The sequence below is a fragment of the Camellia sinensis genome, chromosome 11 (genome assembly GCF_055761805.1).
Source record: "Camellia sinensis isolate YWXY chromosome 11, ASM5576180v1, whole genome shotgun sequence".
NCBI classification, from domain to species: Eukaryota; Viridiplantae; Streptophyta; class Magnoliopsida; order Ericales; family Theaceae; genus Camellia; species Camellia sinensis.
In genome coordinates this window covers 25,986,538-26,008,878 of record NC_138971.1, presented here as the reverse complement: position 1 = coordinate 26,008,878, position 22,341 = coordinate 25,986,538, and the positions used below count along the sequence as shown (strand labels likewise).

The window sequence follows — 22,341 nt, the reverse complement described above, 5'->3', positions numbered from 1 at the left end:
GAGAGCCAAAACACTCCTATGTTGGGGTAGGGTTTCCCTGTCCTATTTTGTTAGGAGCTAGGGCTTCACTACGCACGTAGCAGTTTCAAACAACCTACAATCGGGTAAGTAACCTGTCCTAGTTTGGAATAGTCACTACAGATTCTGATATGCACTAGGTCGAATGGTCAAAAAGGGTGACCTGATAACAACCAGGGTTTGTGTTCCCATCGTGGCAGAGCCCGTAACCGGTCAACCTTATGGCATACAGCCTCAGGCTAACCGTTCAGGAATAGCAGATGGCGAACACGGTGACTTAGGTGCACCAATGCAAATGCAGTGCAAAGAAACACATAAGTATAGTCAAAATAAGATATCATGAGTTCCAGTCAAGTTCTCTAATTTCCCTAGTAAAGTCGCCAGAAACTGTAGACGCGCTCCCGGGAACTCCCCGACATCCGTGCGCGCGCCCGCGAGGGGCGGCGAGGATCTCGTCTTGTTCTCTGAGCTACTACAGTTCGGACTCAAATGTCACGGTTTTGAATCTAATCTTACAATGTGCAATGTAAGACCGATAAATCACCAAAGAGTCCAAATCCGATAAATCGTTTTGGAAAACTAATTTTTATAAAGAAGTGCCAAACATGGACTGCTTTGTCAGATACAAAGTCGCCACCTAAATATTTTATTTTGGAGGAATTTAGGAAACCCTGACTCGTGCCAAAGGCCACGTGTCCGTCATCACCAAAGTTGCCTCGGCTCGAGAACTTGGGTACGAGAGGGAAAGGTCATGTAATGAGTACCCCTGTTCACCCGATCAAAGATCGGCCTGTACTAAATATGATATTTTGTTTTTTGAAAACACATGTGCACTTAATCCGATTAATTAGCTAAACTTACTACGTGATGCACACATCATACAAGTATAGACTAGATCGCCTAATTTGTAACAATGCATTGCATGTTCATTTTGTCGAAAATAGTTTGAAGTTTGCTACTCGCAAGTAGGCTAAAATGAGGATTTTGATGAATTGTTCCAATTCAAGTAATCCAACCTTCACCCACAGGCATTCAGGCAGTTATATCAAGTAAGCAGTTAGCCTCATGGCAAGCATGCTTTCATGACATCATTAACACACATGCAGTATACTAAAGCATAAACACTCACAGTGTACACTGAGCCAAAACAAAGAACTAATTGGAAATCATGCATGATCCTAGTTCATGTCAAGATGGCTAATGCAACACATGCGAGAATGCGACTTAAAAAAATAGGCTCGGCTATCTAAGATATCATGTGAAATTCAATTTGATAACATGCTGTTGAACACGTATTCAAGTAAATGTATTGAAAATACAAATGCAGTTAGTATGATGTTCTGAGCCCAGTACATGCAATACAGATGAATGATGCACGTATGCGAAGCATAAGGTATGTTAATCGAAATATGTCTTAAAACTAACCATCGTAAGTGGTTAAGTAAAAGGGAGAAAGAAATGGGGATTGGAAGACATGCATCACACACACGCACGCTCATTACAACATTATGCCCTCTCGACGGAGGGACCGAATAAGAAGCTAACCAGCTAATCTAAGCTAATTAAACTAATTATTACAAAACCAACTAATTAACTAATCCTAGTTAACTAATTATGACAAAACAAATTGAAATAGCTAAACACATTAACTATTAAAGTACAAATCAAAGCAAAAACTAGCTATCTAAGCATGGCAGCTAAGTAAAGCAGTAAATCAGTAGTGCATGCTCGGTCGCCTCGTTCGGAAATCCAATGCGATGCCCTGATTTGCCTCTGTTTTCAATTGTCCTCAGAAACTTGCACAAAGCTCCAGAAAGCTGAAACTCCATCCTGGGAACCTGTGGGAGGGTGGCTGACCAATTGTTGGTGTCTGCAGCCATGGCCGACCACCTATCTTTGTTGAAAGTCAGAAAAAGTGGTCGGCCAGCTAGTTTTTCTGGCTGGCCGACCAGTTGTTGCTGCTGAACTCCAGTTTGCTGCAACAGAGACCAAGAAAGGGCATGGCAATGTATTTGCAAGATATGTGTGCACAACCACCCTCCCTATCATGCCATGAGCTCAAGGGAGTGTAGTTCTCGACCCTCGGGCCACAAATCGCGCATTTCAATGCATGATGGCTGAGAGGCGAAGTTGTACAATTCAATGTAAAATAAATGCACAAGTAAACACATAAAGCCTAGAACTCTATCATGTATGATCAAGAGTGTCGGCGACCGAGAATCGAGGCATGTTTCATCACTTTGAGTATGAAACGTCCCTCTGGACAGAGCTTACGCTTTGGTTTGTAATTTAATAGTTAATGCGTTTAGCTATTTCAATTTGTTTTGTAATAATTAGTTAACTAGGATTAGTTTATTAGTTTGTTTTGTAATAATTAGTTTTATTAGCTTAGATTAGCTGGTTAGCTTCTTATTCGGTCCCTCTGTTGAGAGGGCGTAATGTGGTAATAAGCGTGCGTGTGTGTGATGCATGTCTTCCAATCTCCATTTATTTCTCCCTTTTACTAAACCGCTTACGATGGTTAGTTTTAGGACATATTTCACTTAGCATACCTTATGCTTGCATGCGTGCATCCATTCATCGGTATTGCATGCATCGGGCTCGGCACATCATACTAACTGCATTGTATTTCAATTCCAAGTTGAATACATGTATCAAGTTGCATTTCACATGACATTCTAGATAGCCGAGTCTATTTTAGTTGCATTGTTGCATGTGTTGCATTAGCCATCTTAACATGAACTAGGATCATGCATGATTTCTAACTAGTTCTCTGTTTTGGCTCGGAGTACACTGTGAGTGTTTACGCTTTAGCATACTACATGTGTGTTATTGACTGCCATGAAAGCATGCTTGCCATGAGGCTAACTGCTTATTTGATATTACTGCCTGAATGCCAGTGGGTGAAGGTTAGATTACTTGAATTGGAACAATTCATTAAAATCCCGAATTTAGCCTACTTGCGAGTACCAAACTTCAAACCATTTTCAAATGAATATGCAATGTTTTGTTCCAAATTAGGCAATCTAGTCTATAGTTGTTTGCTGTGCGCATCACGTAGTAAGATTAGCTAATTAACCGGAATAAGATCACATGTGTTTTCAAAAAACAAAATATCATGTTTAGTACAGGCCGATCTTTGATCGAGCGAGCGGGGGTGCTCATTACATGACCTTCCCTCTCGTACCCAAGTTCCCGAGCCGAGGCAACTTTGGTGATGGCGGACACATGGCCTTCGGCATGAGTCAAGGTTTCCTAAATTCCCCCAAAATAAAATATTTAGGTGGCGACTCTGTATCTGGCAAAGTAGTCCATGTTTGGCACTCCTTTATAAAAATCAGTTTTCCAAAACGATTTGCCGGATTTGGACTCTTTGGTGATTTATCGGTCTTACATCGCACATTGTAAGATTAGATTTAGAATCGTGACACTTGAGTCTGAACTGTAGTAGCATAGAACAAGACGAGATCCCCGCTGCCCCTCGTGGGCGCGCGCCCCGATGTCGGGGAGTTCCTAGGAGTGCTGAGTCACCAGAAACTGTAGACGCGCTCCCAGGAACTCCCCAACATCCGCGTGCGGCGCCTGCGAGGGCAACGCAAGGATCTCATTTTGTTCCGAGCTACTACAGTTCGGACTCAAATGTCACAGTTCTGAATCTAATCTTACAATGTACAATGTAAGACCGATAAATCACCAAAGCGTCCAAATCTGGCAAATCGTTTTGGAAAATTGATTTTTAATAAAAAAGTGCCAAACATGGACTACTTTGCCAGATACAGAGTCGCCACCTAAATATTTTATTTTGGAAGAATTTAGGAAACCTTGACTCGTGCTGAAGGCTACGTGTCCGTCATCACCAAAGTTGCCTCGGCTCGGGAACTTGGGTATGAGAGGGAAAGGTCATGCAATGAGCACACCCATTCGCCCGATCAAAGATCGGCCTCTACTAAGCATGATATTTTGTTTTTGAAAACACATGTGCTCTTATTCTGGTTAATTAGCAAATCTTACTATGTGATGTGCACAACATACAAGTATAGACTAGATCGCCTAATTTGGAACAAAACATTGCATATTCGTTTGTGAAAATGGTTTGAAGTTTGCTAGTCGCAAGTAGGTTAAATCGGGGATTTGATGAATTGTTCAAATTCAATTTGGAACAAAACATTGCATATTCGTTTGATGAATGGTTTCAAGTAGGCTAAATTGGGGATTTGACAATGAAACGTCCCTCTTTTCCCATGTTTGGACTAACACCTATTCCAAACACAATGCAACAAATAACATGGCATGCACAATGCGACTCGAGCATGCAAACATGCAATATGACCTACGCATGCAAATATGCAATGCAACATGAACAACCTAACAAGACTAATGGCATGCAAAATACACAATGCTAATACATGCAACTCAATGCAATACAACTTAGGCATGCAAGCATGCAAGGGGCAAGTGTGCAAACATGTAATTAACATACTAGCATACATAATGCTATGAACTACATGGCATACATAATGCACAATGCTAAGGCATGCATATTCAATGCAAGACAACAAGGGAAACTTAGCAATGTTAGGGACATGCATACTCAATGAAAGGCAAAATAAGCATGCAAACAATATGATACAATGCAACTAGCATACACAATGCGAATGGACATGGCATACACAAATGCCATGAACCAATATGGCATACTCAATGCAATGACTAATAAGCATGCGAACAGCATATAAACAAGCATACTAAATGGACTTAAACCAAAAAGGGGGGGTAGACCTCAGTCATGCCTAAATCAGTGGCCATAATGCTAAAATAAAGGCATGAACTGTAAAACAAAGCATGCACATGCAAGTGCCCATTGACTAGGCCTAAGAGCACAACTATCAAGAGTGCTCAACAAGCGATAAACATGGAAGTGTAACCACATTATATGCGCTGAAATTAGATATGAAATGATGCCAAATCATTTAAACAATACAAGTAAAGCATGCTAGGGTCCTAAAGCATGAAAGCTAATAAAGAGGACTACAAAGGAGGCATGCAATACATGGAAAATATGCATGAACCAATCATGGATAGAGCATAATTAGGTCTAAACAAAGACCAAAACATACTAAGATGGAGGCCCAAATACCTAGGCAAGATGGCATATATGCTAGGCCACAAGCTAGGCAACAATGCACAAAACTTAAAGGCATTCAAAGCATGAATGAAATGGGAATATGGCAATGCTAAAAGCTCTGAAATGAAGTATTAAATGATGCCATCATCTACATAGCTCAAAGATAGCATGCATTAATCAACAAAGCACAAAGCTAGCAAGGCCAATTGCACTACAGCTATACAAAGCATGAAGCATGTGACCAAGGTAACCTAAAACAGTCCTAGAACATGTCAAAATAAGTTTAAAACATGTATGAAAGGAAGCCAAAATAAGCTAGCATGAAGGACATAAGGCATGATGCATACAAGGCAAATAAGGTGGATTACACTACACCTGTTAAGGCCAAGCATGGGATGACTTAACCAACAAAAATCAGAGTTATATCATGGAAAAATAACCCCTAATAAACACTAAAATGATGGCTCGCAAGCTAAGGCATGAAGGCATACGCAATGATTCATGTTAAGACATAAAGGGGGAAACCCTCCAACGCATTGAATGAGTGATAAATGCAAGTGCATGACAATGAAACATGGACTGAAATCACATAATAAATGATACCAAATCATTCAAATTGTCCAAGTAATGCATGCTAGTGGACTTGATGCACAAAGCTAACAGGCTAGAATGAACCAAGGCTATACAAAGCAAGTCATGCATGGTCAAAATGACACAAATTAGAGCTAAAGCATGTTAAAACATGGGAAAAATATTCTTGAATTTGATCCAAAAGCATGCTAGAATGACATGTTAAAGCATGATGCATGTTAGGTTAATTCATGGAAACGCACTAGAAGTGCATGGAGCATGCAAGGGCCAACCAAACCAACCCAAAATAGATTTATGTCATGCTAAAACAACACCAAAAACAAACTGATATGGAGCCAAAACATGCTAGAAAAACATGCTACTTCATGAGGCATACAAAGCTAGTTTGCAAAATTTACACTACAAGTGTATAAAGCTTGCAAGGGATGACGAAACCAACCGAAAACAGAGTTATGGAAGGTCCTAAAAGTCACAAAAAAGTGCTCAAACAAAGCCTCAAAGAAGTAAAAACACATGCTCATTTGGTTCGCCATCAACACAGGTAAACAAGAGAAGGGGAGAGGGGACAACCCCCACCCATTTGGGACCTCAAAACCCCCTTTTCACCACTAAAATTCCTCTGGAATTCAGTGGTTTAAAGGCCAAAAAAGAGTTGGTTTGAAAGGTGGTGAAAGATGGCTCAAGAGGCTTTACAAGCAAATGAGCAAAAGGGGGGAAAACTCCCTAGCCAAACAAGGCGCAAACCAACACTATTAGGACTGAAAAAAAGAGGAAAAACAAAGGATTTTGTAGTTCAAAACCACCCCCAAAAAAGTTTACAAAGGTGGTAAAACAAGCATGCAAAGCAAAGGTTTAAAGGGACAAGTGCTTACCCTTGAAGCACCTTGAAGGACATCTGCCAAACCAGCCAAAATTTGAGCCAAAATCAACCTTTTGGAGCTCCAAATGATCCTTAAAGAACCTCAGCCCAATGGTGGTTAAGTTTGGTTGAGGGTGCCTAGGCAAAGGAGAGGTATATCTTCAAATATATTTCTTGTATGCACACAAGGTCAAGAGGGAGGGCCAACTAGAGAGAAAAAACTGAGATTTAGCTATGAAATTCCTAGAGAGAGAGAATTTTTTAGAGAGAGAGGCTCCCAAAATTTCTTCAATCTTCTCCTTTGCAAAAATGGGAGATATGGCTCATATATAGAAAAAGGAAAGAGTTGGTTTGAAATATCTAAGTTTGGAAATATCTGGAGTAGTACACAACAGCTGGAGAGAAAAGATCTTCGAAAAATCTAAGTTTGGGACCTGTAGACCACTTTTCTGGTTGGCCAGCTACTTTTTTTGGTCGGCAGGAAAATTTTGCTCTCCAAGTACAACTTCAAATGGTCATAACTCTTTCATATGAACTCCTTCTTAGGTCATTCTTGTGTCCAAATTGAAGCCTCGGAAGTAAGATTTCCAATGGTGGCAGCCTTGCATCAAAATTCTAACTGTACAAAAAGTTATCCCTTTTTTGGTGAAGCCGCTCAGTTTCGATCCTTCTCGGATTCATGCCGAACTTCTCCCAAACTAGTTTTCTTCTCTCCTTTCTCATTTCCCAAATAAGGTGTTTTCAAAGATTTTTCAAATATTTCATATTTCTTTCATTCATTTCCACTTTGTCCTCGCTCGGTTTACCGAAAGGCGTAACTTTTAACAAAATGCGAGCGTCGGAACATCGTAGGAACTTTGTTTCAAAAATGTTTTGAAAGAGAAGGTTTTAATGTCTAAAAACCGTTCAAAATAGCTTTGGTCCAAAATGGGGTGTGAGGGTAGGATTTGACTCTCCTCTTGCCAAAGGAATCGAACCTTTACACTGCACAACTTTCAACATCAACTAAACCATCAATAACGGCGCCCAAGTCTTAAGGGCGGTCAAAAATGGGGTGTCTACACCATGTCAGGCACTAAACATTTAGGAAATGCATGGCATATGTGGCTGATAAATTTAGTTGGACATGTATCTAACAAGTACGTCTTAAGTAGTCAAGTTTACTAGTATATAAATATGCATGAGACCCCCATTGTATGCAATAAAAAGCTCTATGTTAGTTGTTCAACATCATTTTATCCTAAAAAAAAAAATAAGTATTTAAACATATAAAATCTAGTTGCATCGTGATGTCCTTAAGACATACGAATTTGACGAACTTAATACTGTTTAGTCACCAATTGTTCCAAAAGCTTAAACTACCCAACAATGCATATCAAGCTATCTAAACCCTCCCTTACGTTCAACCCCGTCTTACAGATGGAAAAGCAAACAAAAAGAGAACTAGACAACCAAAAAGAGAAGAAGAAACCCAAGAGAGATTGAATACCAAAAGCCAACAGAGAGATTTTAACTCAAGGTCTCTCTCAACCTGAGTTCTATACTATGTTAAGTCACCATTTGTCCCAAAAGCTTAAGCCGTTAGGAAATGACCAACAAATACCTACATACTCGCAGCCGACACCAATTCCCAAGTCCATAGTAACACAGATTGGTATGTAACTCCCAAACACAAACTTGGTATAGAACATTGATTTCTAGTTCTTAATTTCATAATATACATTCCATTAGATCTATAATTGGACATGAACTATTAAGTTATGCAACCAAGTCAAGGATATGCCGTTCATCTATTGATGTGTTTTCTTAGCCTGTGGATGTCTGTTGACTATGGAAAGGACAGTAAAATGGTATTACAATTTAGTAAAAATTTTAATTAACTCTAGAGTGGTTATGGTGTCCCATATCCCTCAAAAATGTGTTTCATAGAATGGGTCATACGAATTAACTATTATTTTTATTTTTGTTTTACATTTTTTATTATAAATTAGATGGGTATATTTTCTTTTTCGTCTTTTGGTAGGAAAGTGCAACTATTCTTGCCAAACTCCTACTTCCTCAAAGTTTTGAGAAAATGGCCATGCAAGACTTGAGAACCCTTGTCGCCGAAAGGTCAATAATGAGTATATGCTTACGGGGAGAAACTATAGAAATACCTCAACATTCCATTGGCCTTCTATTAGAATGATTCGTAAAAACACAAGTTATCCAAGAAGAATTAATTACATATCCTATAGCACTACTACCTTCATATGGGGATCTAAACTTCCTAGGATCAGAAACATCAAGTCATTGAAATTTATTTAGCATCCCATAAGATGCATGTTTACTAGTACTCTACCTTTTGTTTACATACTGTTTTCTGTTATGTATAATTCTGATGTTTTGTTTGGGGTTTGATATAAACTCACTGTTTATAACTATTAGTGACTTATCTTTGTGTTTTGGGTTTCCATTTTCACTTGACATGGGGAAATATGCCTACAATGTATATCAAGCTCTCTGAAACCCTCCCTCACACATAACACATAGAGATGTAGACATCCTTACATACAGAGAAGAGAGAATGCAAACAGGAACCAATTGCAATTGGAGAGAATTGAAGCCAAGATGTCCCCCAACCTGGACTCTCATACCATGTTAGATCACTACTAGTCACAATAATATATATCAAGTTGTCCAACAATATAAATTTGACAGCCTCAATAAATTCACATTACAAGATCTATAAATCTTCAAAACAACTAGAGAACATTCAAGAAACATGTTTGAGAATTGAGCTCCTAGAATATGAACAATTCATAGATGGGTTATAGGTACCAAAAAAAATAAATTAAATTAAATTAAATGCGACTATTTGAAGATACAGGTTTCATGCAATGGAGGAATTAGAAGGGGCCTGGCAGGTCAATGGCACAGCTAAGTTCAAAGTTCTCCCTTCTATATTAAGATATAATTACAATAAATATGTTTCCAAATAAATAGCAATGGCACACCTAATTGTTATTCTGCCATTCTACCTCCACAAGATTCAACTGGGTCTTTTACTCACCTTATTGACAGCTAATTACCCCCAATGTGGGATTAATTTTATCTTTAATTAAATTGGTTTTAGAACTTTATGTAGCGTCAAACGCATGCTATGCTCAGGTAAATGCATGTATATTATCAACATGTTTGTTTTATTTTCCTAAAATATAGCCAAAAAAATAAAATAAAAAATAAAAAATCATTGTATAACATAAAAAGCCTATAAACGGTCAGAAATTAAGTATGGACCTAAGTGTTGAGGTCGCCCCTATTAGGCAAGTAAGAATGATTAAAAGAACATGGGCTAAAGCCTAGGGGAAGTGGGTCAACAGTGGGCCAGAACAAGTCTGACCTGCCAAAGGTCCGAACAAGCTCCTTGAAAAAAAATTGTTAAGTCAAGTTGTGGAGCTAACACCTGCAGCAGTCAAGTTGCTAAGGCACTTTTGTCTCAGTGTTGCCATTTCTAGTATTGTCAGTGCCGTCATCCCAAGTATTGTTGGCGCCGCCATTTGAGCTTGTTGAGGAAAAAGAAAACCGCAGCAACTAACTTGCTGAGGTAGCACTTGAAGAGGCCAAGTTGCTGAGGTACTTTGTCAGTGCCTCTATCTTTAGTATTTTTGGCGCCGCCACTTGAACTTGTCGCAAGAAATAGATGCCGCAGCTAACTTATAGAGGGAAAACTCCAGCAAGGTGATAATAGCCTTTGAGAGAGGCTTCCCCTCCACAAGTAGAGGCTAATGTCTGGCACTGATAGAAAGCCCCAAGGCATTACCAGCCTAGGGCAGATAGCAGGCCCCCAAAGTCATTATTAGCTTAGCGCTAATAGTAGGCCTCGAAGCTCACTAGCTTGGTGCTGATGGTAGGCCCCAAAGCTTACTGGTTAGAGCTAATAGCAGGTCCAGAGAGACCAGTATACTACGGCAACCCCGTGAAGATGAAAGAAGGGCAGCCCAAGCGCAAGGGACTCCCCTTCCATTTACCCAAGTCAAGGACCTGCCTTGGTTACACGCAGGATGAAGGAAGCCCCTTTAGGCTTGGTACTAAGGCAGAACGTAGCTGACAACAGGCTTAGTTGTAGCCTTCGTCTAGGAAAGCTTAGTCATGACTTAGTTTGTGGTAAGGTGGCTAAGGGTGGAGGCTTTGCCGAGGTGAACACGAAACATGGCTGATAACAAGCTATGAAATCCTAAGAATGCATGCCTTGGCTAAACTGAACCAAAAAGGCAAGTGCAGCAGCAAACATTACCGCCTCAAGTGCACTTCCTGAGGTTTGAACTGAAAAGGTAAGTGCAACGGCAAACACTAACTCTGCAAGTGCACTTGATGAGGTTCAAAAAGGTAGTTACGGAGGTACTTCTGTTAAATAGATAGTATATAGTAAATGCAAGGGGACATATGGCACCTTCAGCCTAGTGGCCCAATGCAGAATATTTCATATGATTCTTAGGGGCACATGTCCTCACCTTATTTGGCCACTTGGTATCCTTTGGTACTAAGGAAAAGCCTATAAATAGGACCCATTTCCCAAGGTCCAAAAAGAGGGTTTTCTGGGGATTTGGGGAGGTGCTGCCCATTTGTGCACGACCATTCCTTTATTCTTGAACCACTTGCTCCACCCTTACTTACCCACTTATCCTTCAGCCAGCTTGGATCTGTTGGACCATTTACATAGTTTTGCCTCTTTAATCACTGTTTTAATCACTGTTCACTTCAACCCCCCCCCCCTACAAAGACAATAAAAAATCATGTGAAACGTTGACATGTTATGTAGGATGACCCTATATCTTGCCATAATAATTTATGAGGACCAGTGAAGGTGACTTCTTTTTGTTTCTCTGGAAAGTAAGTTATGTAAAACTGGATCTTTCCAAATGAGGCAGGCATTCTTCCATTTAGAAGAAAATTATAGGCTTATGCTAGTTGTAATTTCAGGAACTAATTAGTAACGTAAGCTAAATGAAGGCATGTCATCAACTGTGGATTTATGTGTCAACATACCAATTTATGCAATGATTAAACAATGATGACCCTTTCCTATAGGTTGAAACAATTTTTTGTGATTTCTTTTCTATTTTTTTCTATTGTCATGTAATAATACCCTACATGACTTCCAATACCATTTTAGAAAATTATTTATTTTATTTTATTATGATTGCCTTTCTTATTCTTATTTTTTTTACCTGTGCCAAAAATGGTCCCTCTTTTCAGTTTGGAGTTGTTTCCAAATCAATGAAGCAATTGAACTGAAACAAATGAAAGCAACATTATTTTTTTTTGGAACTTTATGAAACTAGGTCCTATGTTTAATCCTTCAATTTTTTAATCGATGACAGCTACTAGGCAAGCCGATTTTTGTCATTAAGCATCCTGGTATCACTTTGAATTGAGTGCAAAAGTAATAATATTTGACATCGCTGCATTTGAAGCCCATAGGGCTCTCTAGAGAAGGTCGTCTTCAGTGGTGTCACATTCAGTTTATCACCCCTCTAGATCCCTAAGTCAAGTACATTGTGGTCTTATGAGTTGGCCTGAGCATTTCTTCAATCCAAGGCAAGAAGTGAACATGTTTGCTAAGGTATTGCAACTGAACAACTTTGAAAGAATGGTATGTTCAATTTATCTTTTCTTTACTTTAAGTCTATGTTTGGAAGTAACTTATTAGATGAAAAATTCAAAACAAAAAATTATTGCACATGATTCAAGAACAATTCATTTTTTCTTCTTTTTTTTTCCCCCCCTCATCAATTTTAGGAATCGTGCTTTCATATATAGATTTCTTTTTTAGAAGCGGGCATGTTTATGGGTTTTGAGTTGTTTTATTGCTAGTGTCCCTACTTAATTAAGGACAAAAAACAAGGTAAATTACACTTTTTACCCCGAAGCTTTCATCTAAATTTTAGTTTGATCCCCGTCTTTTGATTACAATAATTATGTTCCTATACTTCAACTCGTGTTTTAATATGGTCCTTCCGTCACCTATCTTTAAAAATTTTGATTGAAAGTGCTCACTTGAGGGCCACGTGAGCACATTTTAGAGCATTAGAGGGAAAAACAATTGTATGATAAATTATACTTTTCACCTTCCAACTTTCACTCAAAATTCAATTCAATCTTTCATGTTTTAACTTTTACTCATATTTTAAATGGTGGGATGATAGGAGAACCGCATTGGAAAAACGGTTCAAGTCTAATGACCTAATTGTTAAAATTAAAAGATGAGGGACCAAAGTAAAAATTCAGTGAAAGTTCGAGGGTAAAAAGTGTAATTTACCCAAGAAAATACTAATAAAATAAAATAAAATAAAATAAAATAAAAAGCCAACCACACCAACAACTTATGCAGTTGAAGTTATGCTCTTCAGTTTTTGTATTTGTTATTTATTTTGCTTATCTTGAAAACAGATTTCAAAAAAACAAAAAACACCCAACTGCAATCAACTTGTGGCCATCTAAATTTATAATGCCTTGGAGTTACCTTCTACACTTCCATATTTTCTGAGTTTTAGCTTTTGATTTGAACTTACTCTCTACCTTCATTTTTCCATATTTTGAATTTAAGTCTGCATTATTTTCTTTAATACGTCAATAAAGCCCAATCACTAGAGAGAATTTTGTTGGTTAGTCAATCGAAATCATCCCATTGCCTGTCATATCTAGAAGTTCCGTTAAGTCTCGGGAAAGTTCTTGTTTCTGTGAGATCAAAAGGGTCCACTACTATAAGAAATCACAACTATGAATTTGAAGGTCACAGAACAAAATCCGGAAACTCCACTTCAAAGTTCATACACACAAAATAGTTCGGTAATAGATGATGACTCAAGCAATGAGTCTAGTGTAGGAGACGAATTGATCGTGAGAATTGATTCACTAAGTGGGCTTTCTTTCCGCCATCCTTCTTGATTGTTCTTTATATCTAGATTATCACAATTGTAAATTAATTTTTAGATTTTCATTTGAAAATATGAAGTACTTTTAAATTCCTGTGTAATGTATAGAAGAAATTTTGACTAAATACGAATGTACCTAACGAACTGCAAGGAAGATTGGCCTAGTAATGGAGAGAGGGTTACATGCTAGAGACATTTTAAAATTAGTCAATATTTTGTATTTCAATACTAAGTAATCAAACAAACCAGACATAATCTTTTGTGTCTTACTCAAATGGGATTAGTTATATCAATCAATTTTTGTCAGTGTGCTCTTTTAAAGGCTATGGGTTGATGGGCCAGGGGAGTCACAGATTGATTCGAACAAACACACACAAGAGAGAAACACAAAGTTTACATGGTTCAGCAATAGCCTACGTCCACGGGCAATAGAAATTCTATATATTTTGGAGAGATACAAATTCACTTGGTGTTTCCTCACCACTTCTTCTTCAATTCAATGTTTGCATATCAAATACAATAGTTTACCTCTCTATTTATAGAGTTTCTTCAAGGTGAGATGTGTAGGCAGTGACGAAAACTTCACTGCATTTCGGACATGTTCTAGAAGCTTCAAGGTGCCTACATTGTTGACATTCAAGATATTGAATTCATGATGAACACCTTCTTCTGGAGTCTTCTAGTTTGGTATTCACAAGAGACGCCATGCTTCTCTTTTCTTCTTCTTTCTTCATGGTAAAGTAGAGGGAAGAGAAATTGAGCCAACTTCCCCACAATTCTCTACCTTGGCGAAAATTCTCCATCCAAACTCTGTAGTGAGCAATCAATGCTACCATCCACCCGAAGGTGCTTACATTTGCTTTAAGTGGATTAAGTCCAAACACTGTTTGAACTTAACTCCAATTATGTTCTTCTCTCCTGGGTAATCTTTTGTTGGGAGAGATGCACTGTGCTTCTAACCCTAACCCTCTCTTGGGGATTCTCTATCCCAAGAGTCTTCTTCTTGCAATTGTAAAATGATCAGACTGATCATACCACTGTTGTGGTGATTGTTTCATTTTGTAAAGAGATTTCTTCTTTCCAATGAAATTTTCCTTTCCAGTTACTTGAAACCTTCTAGATTGAGATAAGAAAATTTCTTCATTCAAATTACCATTCTTCTTGGTGAATTTCCATTTGCAGTTGATTACCTTTTTCCTATTTGGTAATCGTTCTACATCCCAAGTCTTGTTCTTGTGCAGATTCTATACTTCTTCTTCAGCTAGCTTTTTTTGCTCGGGATTCTTCTTGGCCACTTCAGTTGTTAAGATATCATTCCCAACTACTAGAAATGCATACGATACGATATTCGCATATCTTGCCAGTTTCTGGTCTCTCTATTCGACTTCCTCGTAGCAATGGACTCTGATTGCCGCGATATTGTTGTGACTGATTCTTCTTCAATTCATTCTTCTGAGTTTACTGGTGCATTAAACTCCACCTGTTGCATTCCAATGGCTTTGTTCTATTCGTTAGAGTCTCTAGGCTTGTCTTTCTTAAGCATTTCAAACCCATTAAATGTGACATCTCGACAAACTATGACCTTCTTCGGTTCAAGGCACCAAAGCCTGTACCATTTTACTTCATGACTAAAGCCCAAGAATACTCCTTTCTTGGCTCTAGGATCAAGCTTACTTTTCTACACATGATAGTAAGTTGGACTACCAAATACATGTAATTGATCATAGTCGTTAGCATAAGTACCGAACCATACCTCCAAAGATGTTTTTCCTTTATTTGCAGCAGTCGATAGATGGTTGATAAGGCGGCGAACATATGTCACACCTTCAGCCCAAAATTGCTTGCCGAAACTGGATTGAGCAAGCATACAACGCACATTTTCCAATGGAGTACTGTTCATCCATTCTACCATTCCCTTCTGTTGTGGAGTTTGTCTTTCAGTGATGTGATGTACTCTACCTTGTTTCTGACAGAGTTCCTTCAACAGATCAGTAATGTTCTCTCTACCATTGTCTGATCTTAAGGTCTTCAATTTTCTGCCAATTTGGTTTTCCATCATCTTTTTCCATGTTGTGAAGATGTTCACAACTTCATTCTTATGCTTCATAGTGTACACCCAAACACGATGAGAATATTCTTCAATAGATGTGACAAAACAGTGCTTACCTTATTTCAATGCAACTTTGGAAGGCCCTCATGCATTGGTATGCACATAGTCCATCTTTTCTTCCATACAATGTTTTATTGTCTCAAACTTGACTTTAGTCTCCATACAATCTGTGTCAAATTTGTCAACATCTTCGTTCTTTCTACTGTTGGTGGCTGCTCCACCTACAACTGTACTCCCTTACAAGAAGTACAAATTCTTTTTTTGTTTCCTTTCATTATTACCTGAGTTCTCGATGCTACTTCGAGAGCTCCACCTTCCAAGGTAATCTCGAAACCTTTGGATGCTCAAGTACTTAGCGAGATAAGATTCTTCTTCAATTCTGGTACATACTATACTTTTTTCAGAGCTCGAATTGTTCCATCATGTAGCTTCAGTTGGATGCTTCCTATTCTCATTGTCTCACAAGCAATGACAGTACCCATAAGAGCTGTTCCACTGTCTAACTTCCCAAAGTCAGAAAACCAATCCCGATTGGGACACCTATGGAAAGTACATCTAGAATCCATAATCCATTCATCAGAATGGCATGGAAACGATGGAGCTATACAAACACAATCTGAATCTTCATTCTCTTGAGCAAGGCTAACTATAGATATCTCATTGTCATTATTCTTCAGACAATCAGCTTTCCAGTGTCCTTTCTTTCGACAAAGGGCACATTCATCTGTAGTGGGTATTCTTCTAGTTGGTGTGTGTTCTACGCTCGAGCGGGCCTCTCCTTTCGTTCGAGCTGAACAAAAGTTTGTGTCTGAAGCTCGAGCGTCAAACTCTCTGCTCGAGCGAACTGCATGATATCAAATCGCGAAAAGTACTTTTTACATCATTTTTTCATATCTTTTCACCCAAAACCCTAAAGTTAAGAGTTTCTCTCTCTCTCAAACTCATCTTCTCTCTACCATTTGTCCTAGATCCTTTGATCTCTACACCCTTGTGCCTTCATTGAAAAGGTAGAACTCCTCAAGCTCTTCACTTTGATCCGAGTAGAAGTTGGTTTCGTTACTTTTGAAGTTCCATCCTTGTTTGGCTCGTCTTCTTTCTTTGAGGTAGGGACATTCTACACCTTAATATGGTTTTTAACCTAGGTATTTGTTATTTTGTATAAATGGTGGGATTTGGGAGGATTTGAGTAAAGTTATGGTTTGAATTCAAAATTAAAAGAGGGGTTTTCCATGTTGTTTTTACAAAATGACTATGGGGCTTGTATATGAGATTCTCTAGTGTTAAAATGGTGAAATTTAGCCTTTGGGTTGATATTTGAAAAATGGAGAAATTTGTCCTAATTTGAGTTGGATAACCAAATTGTATAAATAATGAAATTGATATGGGAAATGTGAAATTGGAAGGATATGTGAATGAATGGTGTAGTTGGATTTGTTAAATCACTCACCTATGGAAATTTGATAAATTATCTGTTTAAAAGATTGTGTATCTTTCTAGAAATATCTGTTTTAGGCTATCGGTGGAGGATAGCTATGATTGTTGTAGAAATTTCATGAGGATTAGGTAAATTGAAACCTATCATTTAAATTGTGTCATTGAATATGACGGTATGATTAAGACATTGAATGTGTTGTGGATGGTCATTGTATATGACGATATTTTAATACATTGTATATGTATAATTGTTTGGGAGAAAAATGAGATGGACTCCACTATTTGGGAGGAGATAGGGGATTGAATCCATTTAAAATTAAGTTGGCCGGAGTGTCCAGGGTGAAAGTCCTGAAATCTTGTATATATATGGGTGCTGGTTCCCTCGGATGAGAGTTCCGTAAAATGGAAAAATATAAGTGTTGCAATGATGAATGTATTGAATTGCGAACCATTGAGTTGTAATCTCATTTTGGTTGATTAGATAATAATGAACTTGGTTAATGGATTAACCTGAAATGAATAGATGGAAATGAATTGAGATATGGTCATCTATATTGAATGGTTAAGGAAAGAATGTAAGTTGATCATGATTATGAAACATTTATTTGGTACTTATATCTTAGTTAAACCTCATATACTGTGTTAGTTTATCTCTATTAGGCTTTGGCTTACCCTACTTGGGAAAACATTTTTAGGTACTAGTGACATGCCACCACCAAGGACATAACTTGGGAGGATTGAGGGCTGAAGGCTCCATTTTTGTTATATTTGTGCTTAAATGTTTATTCAAGCCAAGGGCTTAACTTGTATAGAGCTTACTATTCTTTCTTTTGTTGTAACCAAGTGATATCTTGGAAAGATGTAAGCCCGTAGGGCATTTATTTTGTTATCATTAATTTGAACTACATGCTATAGATTTAGAATGAATGTATAATGCATGTAATTCCCTTTTGTAATAGAAACTCTGATGAATGAAGTAGATCATTTTATTATGTTCATAAATCTTATGGAATGGATTGTTGTATTATATTTTGGAGGCGTGACATCCACCTTCCAAGGTAATCTCGAAACCTTTGGATGCTAAAGTACTTAGGGAGATAAGATTCTTCTTCAGTTCTGGTACATACTATACTTCTTTCAGAGCTCGAATTGTTCCATCATGTAGCTTCAGTTGGATGTTTCCTATTCCCATTGTCTCATAGGCAGCGACTGTCATGACCCCATTCCGCCCCTAGTAGAATGGTGCTGTGATGGCCAGTAATCCGAGATTACCGAAGGCCAACTTTCAAAATTCACACACAATCTGAGTATTACACATGGGGCTTACGAATGCGGAAGAAATAAATTAAAATCCAAGTGGTCCATAAGAGCTGTGCATAGATCAAATGCAATGACGTACATAATATGGTTTTTACAATCGATCGATTAATAAAAAAAATACATCTTGACCAAAAGGCTTCTCAAGCCATCATATACAAAACACAATGAGATGCAAGCCAAGAAGCATGATCTTCAAGATGCTACAAAATGCGAATCCAAAACAAGTTGCAAGGCACATCTAGGCGTCACTGTCGTCCTGCTCATCACCTACATATATATAGAGAGGGTTAGCTTGGATACTTAGTGAATGGTACAAGAAATAAAGAGTTTGCATGAATGGTATCCGAGATCTTTTAACAAACAATACATAATCATAGCTTGGAACAAAACATGGGATTAATCAAGTTCATTTAACCAATCTTCCAAGTTTCAAGTTTCAAGGGATGACATTAACAAAGGGTGCTACAAAAGCTTAGAGTCCTCTAGCACGTGAGGACTTCCAAAGGTTGTGCTACAAATGCTTATAGTCCCCTAGCACGTACGGACTTTCAAAGATTGTGCTACAAATGCCTATAGTCCCCTAGCACGTACAGACTTCCAAAGATTGTGCTACAAATGCTTATAGTCCCCTAGCACGTATGGACTTTCAAAGATTGTTATCAAAACCAAAGCTAATACTCGATACACCAAAATGGGGATAGTCATCCATGCTTAACAAATACTTTTCAAAACAAAGCAAGGCAAAGTTTATCAAACATTATAACATAGCTTTATTAAAAATACCACTCACTTAGTTATTCAAACGTCGGGGTCAAGCGAGAGTCCGAGTCCTACAAACACATGGCAAGGTCTATTGAATGCACTATCAAACAAGCTTTTCATGTATGCAAATGATCTCAGCATTCTTTCAAAGCCAAGGCAAACCAAAACAAAACACTGTTTCTCATCTCAGGAGGACATGCTGGGCACCAACCAGGTCTTGGCCGAGGTCCCACACCTCCTTGCCGAGGTGTGGTCCCGAGGGCCGCATTCAAGGGAATGAAGTCGGGAAAATCTGGGTTTCCCTTTCTTGAAGAACATGACGAACATGAAGAACATGAACATGACGAAGATGAATGCAAGGATCATAACTCGCTATTACAAAATCTTAGATTTCATGCTATGAGTTCGAAAACATGGACCTGGGTACCCATACTTGAAGATCCTACGAGATCAAACACAAAAACATGGTTCTTGATATAAACTTTCAGATCAAAACAAGACTTTTCTTCGGGAACATATGAACACTATTTTCTCTTTCTAAAACAAACTTTAAATCAATGCATGGCGTGCAGAACAGTTTCGATCATGCAATGCAGCTAGATGATCAACAAGAACAACAAGACTAGTTTAAGATTCTAACCTTAAAACTCGAATCTAACGGTTCAAACTCCAAAGATCAAGCTTGGAAGTCCACTCCCTCCCTCAAGAACTTCTTTTTCTTCCTAGAGCCACTCTCTCTAAAAGACAAAGATGTGAGACAAAAATGATGTGTTTTCTTGACAGTCACTGACTTAACCCTCTGCTGGGACACGTGGCATCGGCTGATTGGCTCACTTCAAAAAGGTGACTAATTGAAAAGACAAGACTATGACAAAGTGTGTTCAACAAGTTAGGTAGCAAAACACTCTAGCAGGTAATGATCTCGGCTAAGGACAAGGCATCGGCAAGTAAGGGAACAATTATCTCGGCTAGGAAGGACGACACTTGGCCTAGTTGTGCCACGCCTCATCCTAGATGTGCCACACCTCGATCTAGGTCATTCCAGTCCCAGAACAAGATCACTAGGTGCAATGATTAAGGATCTCGGACGCCTAGGTGATAACATCTCAGCTAATACGCCTAAGTGATCGTGGAGGTCAACCAAAGAGATTCCAAGATGGTAATATACACAAGAGGTTCAAAGGTGCTACTTAGGCTTAAGATGACCTCGGCTAAACTCACACCAAGCAAGATACAAAACATGCAAGAAACACTTAAGCAAAACAAATCAAGGTTTGCAAAATGCAACATATCAAGACAAGATCATGTAATATATGCAAGCAGGACTAGAGTAGAGTGAGGGTTGTTACATCCTACCCTCCTTAAAGAAGTTTGGTCCCCAAACTTAAATTACCTTGCTCCACATATAACCCCGGATGACGGATTTTCATTTCTTCTTCCATTTCCTATGTAGCATCCTTGCTGTAATGCTCTTTCCATTCAATTTTCACCATTGGTATAGATTTGTTCCTCAACTGTTTCACTTGTCTGTCAATAATTTTCATCGGCTTCTCCTCGTAGCCTAAATTGTCATTAACCACAATCCTAGAATAATCAATTACATGCAGTGGATCCCGAATATACTTCCTCGACATCGAAATGTGGAACACATTGTGGACTTGATTTAGTTCTGGTGGGAAAGCAAGTCTATAGGCAGCTCGGTTAACTTTCTCAAGTATTTCAAACGGCCCGATGTAACGAGGTGCTAACGTACCTTTCTTCCCAAATCTGGAAACTCCTTTCATTGGTGAAACCTTCAGGAATACATGATCCCCAACTTCAAATTCCAACTTCCTTCTTCTCTGGTCGGCATAACTCTTCTGTCGACTCTGAGCAGTTTCGATCCTTTGTCGAATGAGCATAATCTTCTCGGTTGTAACTTGAACTAGCTCAGGACCAATCAAAGCTTTATCTCCCACTTCAGTCCAACATATCGGTGATCTGCACTTCCTTCTATACAAAGCTTCGTATGGTGCCATGCCAATGCTAGCTTGGTAACTGTTGTTGTAAGCAAATTCTACTGACGGTAGATGTACTTCCCAACTTCCCTTGAAATCTAACACATATAGTCTGAGCATATCTTCGAGCGTCTGAATCGTTCTTTCTGTTTGTCCATCGGTCTGGGGATGAAAAGCTGTGCTAAACTTCAACTAGGTTCCGAAGGCTCTTTGTAAACTCTGCCAAAATCTAGAAACAAACTTCAGATCTCGGTCTGACACAATGGACATCGACACTCCATGAAGTCTTATAATCTCATTCATATACAGTACAGCAAGTCGGTCAACATGGAATGTGGTTTGAACAGGTAAGAAGTGTGCTGACCTAGTTAATCTGTCAACGATAACCCAAATCGAATTCATGCCCTTCTGCATCCTCGGCAAGCTAACAACAAAATCCATGGAGATGTGCTCCCATTTCCACTCAGGGATTGGCAAAGGTTGAAAAAATCCTGCTGGTCTTTGATGTTCTACTTTCACTTGTTGGCAATACAGACATTGGGATACAAACTCTGCTACCTCTTTCTTCATGTTTGGCCACCAAAAAGTCTGCTTCATGTCTTGGTACATTTTGGTGCTCCCTGGATGAACGGCGAGCTTGGAACCATGGGCTCCCTGCAAAATCTTATTTTTCAACTCCGAGACGTCGGCCACGCACAATCTTCCTTCAAACTTGAGTACATGATTTTCAATGGCATACCCTGACCTCGGCTTAGAGATAATCTCATCAATTACTTTCGTGAAGAATCTGTCTTCCATCTGTCTGGTCTTTATTTTCTCGATGATGGTCGGCTCCACTGAAATCATTGACAAACATGCTGAATTCCCAACTAACTTTCTTCTGAACGCGTCGGCCACTGAGTTTGCTTTACCTGGATGATACTGAATCTGCATATCGTAATCTTTTAGTAATTCAAGCCATCTCCTCTGCCTCATAATTAGTTCCTTCTGGGTGAACAGGTACTTCAAACTCTTGTGATCTGTGAAAACTTGACAATAAGCTCCATACAAGTAATGACGCCAAATCTTCAAAGCAAAGACCACGGCTGCTAGTTCTAGATCATGGGTAGGATAATTCTTTTCGTGAGGTTTCAACTGACGAGATGCGTACGCTATAACCTTACCGCCTTGCATTAATACACAACCCAAACCCTTATGTGAAGCATCAC

General features: G+C 38.7%; 1 pseudogene; it reads left to right on the top strand.

Moving 5' to 3' along the window:
* LOC114302240 (sodium/hydrogen exchanger 7-like) overlaps positions 1-14,905 on the top strand; it is a 35,651-nt pseudogene extending 20,746 nt beyond the window's left edge.
* Positions 14,906-22,341: the final 7,436 nt, after the last annotated feature.